The sequence below is a fragment of the Malus domestica genome, chromosome 01 (assembly GCF_042453785.1).
Source record: "Malus domestica chromosome 01, GDT2T_hap1".
NCBI classification, from domain to species: domain Eukaryota; kingdom Viridiplantae; phylum Streptophyta; class Magnoliopsida; order Rosales; family Rosaceae; genus Malus; species Malus domestica.
In genome coordinates this window covers 2,635,677-2,639,734 of record NC_091661.1, presented here as the reverse complement: position 1 = coordinate 2,639,734, position 4,058 = coordinate 2,635,677, and positions in this window count along the sequence as shown.

Below are 4,058 nucleotides of genomic sequence, written 5' to 3'. Positions count from 1 at the left end.
CAGGTCTAAGGATTACTTACATCTTTCCAACCATTAGAGTTACTTGCTTGACATGTGAGTAGACCTCCATGCAAGTACTCCCGTTCGATTGTGTTCAGTGAACTCATTCCCTTAATGAGCACCTACATACTTGTCTTAGTGTCACAACACGAATGGGATGAGACTTTCCATCCTTCCAATTGAAGCAGACATAGTATGTACCGGTCTACGCATTGTCAGTATCCCTCCGACAATCCAATGACCAGGAACCTTTTTGGACATCTGTTTATGTGAAGAAGGTCTCTGTAGTCTAACATCATTAGATTACTTCTTCAATCGATCCATTGTCCATGGATTCACTATTCAGGACATATTTCGTTTATTGAGATAGTCCTAATTAGTATCTTTGCCATTTGATGTATAAGAATCATCCATACATCGATTCATTTGTCCTGAAAGATTTCTTCCAAAGATTGACTTTCAGGGCATATTTCCAACAGTCGTTGCCTAGGCATGATGGTAAGTTTCCTAACCTTGAGCCAATTCCCATTTCGACTAACAAGTTGCTTCCGTCAATAATTCAGGCACCTGTCCTTGAACTCAAACCATTACCAAGCCATTTGAAGTACATTTTCTTGGGAGAAAACGAGACCCTACCTGCCATCATTTCCTTATCCCTCACGGCACAAGAAGAGGAGAAACTAGTGCGTGTGTTGAAGGAGTTCAAATCTGCCCCAGGTTGGACCTTGGCTGATATCAAAGGTATAAGTCCTACAACATGCATGCATCACATATTTCTTGAAGAGGGGGCCAAACCAACTAGAGAGGCTCAACACCGTCTCAACCCTCCGATGATGGAAGTTGTGAAAAAGGACATAATCAAACTTCTAGATTGTGGAGTAATCTATCCAATCTCGGATAGTAGATGGGTTTCACCTATCCAATGTGTGCCTAAGAAATCTGGAGTGACGGTTGTGGAAAATACCGAGAATGAGCTTGTACCTACTCGCATTCAAACCGGGTGGCGAGTATGCATTGATTATAGGAAGATAAACGCCACCACAAGGAAGGATCACTTCCCATTGCCATTCCTAGATCAAATGCTAGAAAGGTTAGCGGGTCATTCCTTTTTTTGTTTTCTTGATGGATACTCTGGTTATAATCAAATTGTTATTGCCTCGGATGATCAAGAAAAGACCACTTTTACTTGTCCCTTTGGAAGATTTGCATATCGACGCATGCCATTTGGTTTGTGCAATGCTCCTGCCACATTTCAAAGGTGTATGGTTAGCATATTTTCTTATTATGTTGAAAGGATTATTGAGATTTTCATGGATGATTTTAGTGTGTTTGGTAGTTCATTTGATCATTGCTTGGATAATCTCACCTTAATCTTGAAACGTTGTGTTGAAACAAACCTTGTGTTAAATTGGGAGAAATGCCATTTTATGGTTAAACAAGGTATTGTTTTGGGCCATATCATATCTGAAAAAGGAATTGAAGTTGATAAGTCTAAAATAGATCTTGTACGCTACTTACCCTCTCCTACTTCGGTGAGAGAGGTTCGTTCTTTTCTTGGTCATGCAGGATTTTACAGACAATTTATCAAAGACTTTTCCAAGATTGCACAGCCCCTATGCCGTCTCCTACAAAAGGAAGTGACTTTTGAGTTCAACGAGGCGTGTGAGAAAGCATTCAACCATCTCAAAGACCTCCTCACCACGGCACCAATCATCACCCCACTAGATTGGTCCATTCCCTTTGAGCTAATGTGTGATGCCTCGAATTATGCACTTGGCGCTGTTTTGGGCCAAAGGAAAAACAAGCAGCCACATGTTATTTATACCACTGAGAAAGAACTTTTGGCGGTTGTATTTGCTTTAGATAAGTTTAGATCATATCTAATTGGTACTAAAGTAATTGCTTTCACTGACCATGCAGCCTTGAAGTATCTTCTCACCAAAAAGGAGGCCAAACCGAGGCTCATTCGTTGGATGCTCTTACTTCAAGAGTTCGATATTGAAATTAGGGACAAGAAGGGGTGTGAAAACGTGGTGGCTGACCACCTAAGTAGAATGGTGCGTGAGGAAGAGCCCATTCCAATTTCAGAGACGTTTTCGGATGAGCAACTCATGTCCATTAAGGTAAGTACACCTTGGTATGCTGATTTGGTGAATTTTTTGGTGTCAAAAGGAATTCCAAGCACTTTCACTAGGCACCAACGTGATAAGCTTAGATATGATGCACGGTTTTATGTATGGGATGATCCCTATCAATGGAAATTCTGCCCCGATCAGATTGTACATCGATGTGTGCATAATTCTGAATTTCATTCCATTCTAAGCTTTTGTCATACATATGCATGTGGTGGACACTTTGGCACACAAAGAACAGCCCTTAAAGTATTACAATGTGGATTCTATTGGCCTACTATCTTTAAGGATGCTTGAACTTTCTGTTTAACATGTGATAAATGTCAAAGAACCGGAAATATAAGTGCAAAGGACCAAATGCCGCAGGTTTCTATCCTTAATGTTGAAATTTTTTATGTTTGGGGTATTGATTTTATGTGTCCCTTTCCATCTTCGTATGGTTTCATGTATATTTTGCTTGCGGTTGATTATGTGTCAAAATGGGTGGAAGCAAAGGCCACCCGGACTAATGATTCTAAAGTGGTTGCAGATTTTATTAGAACTAACATCTTTGCAAGGTTTGGCATGCCACGTGTGATCATTAATGATGGAGGGTCTCACTTTTGCAACCAGACCATTGAGGCATTGTTGAGGAAGTACAATGTCAACCATAAGGTTTCTACACCTTACCATCCTCAAACAAATGGCCAAGCCGAGGTATCCAACCGTGAGATCAAACAAATTCTTGAGAAGACCGTTGGGCCTACAAGGAAGGATTGGAGTTTACGGTTAGATGATGCACTTTAGGCATATCGTACGGCGTACAAGACCCCCATTGGGATGTCTCCCTTTCGGCTTGTCTATGGCAAGCCGTGCCACCTCCCTGTTGAATTGGAGCACAAAGCTCATTGTGCCGTCAAGAAGTTCAATCTGGACATAGATGCCGCGGGCTGCCATAGGAAGTTCCAATTAAACGAACTTGATGAGATAAGGCAAGAGGCGTATGAGAATGCGAGCATTTACAAGGAAAAGACCAAGGCGTTTCATGACAAGATGAGTAGAGGCAAAACATTCTCAATTGGGCAGAAAATGTTGCTATTTAATTCACGTCTACGGTTATTTCCCGATAAGTTGCGTTCTAAGTGGATTAGACCATTTGTTATTACTAACATATCTTTTTTTGGTGCAATTCAGATTCAAAGTATCAAAACAGGTCATCAATTCCAAGTGAACGGACATCGATTGAAGCCTTATTATGAGAACTTTGTTGAACAAACCGTGGATGACATCTCCCTGGATGCCGTCGGTTCCTATAGGGAGTAATTGTGTTCTTCGGCCGGCTGCAAGACGTTAAAGAAAGCGCTACTTGGGAGGCAACCCATGCTTTCAACAAAGGAAGACTTAGGAATCACTCCAATTCCAGATTTGCATTCCTAAAACCCTTCTCTTTGTTGATTCTTTCTAATCTGCCCAGTTTACTTGTTAAGTTGCTATTTGTTTATTTACTTGTGTTTTGTGTGAATTTTATGCTTGAAACATTGAGGACAATGTTTGATTTAAGTGTGGGGGGGGTAACTACATGTTTTTGATGCAAATTCGTGGGATTTTATCACCCATTACTTATAGACTTGTTCCTTGCTGTTTTTAAGTGTTTTTAAGCAGTTTTGGTACTTTTTAGTGTGTTTTGTTCTAAAAATCTGAAAATCTCATAAAAATTTGAAGAATTGTTTTGAAAAAGCCAAAAAGAGTTGTTTTTGTGTGTTTGTTTGTGTCTTAGGGTACCTTCCAACACAATGATGAGGATTTGGTTTGTAATTACATGGCTGTTAAAGAGAGTGATAAACATGGATGAAAGTTTGAATTACTCTTTGGTTTATGCTTGGTTATGGTTATAATTTATGAATTCACATGCAATCATAAAGGAAAAAAATCAGTTTTTGTAACATG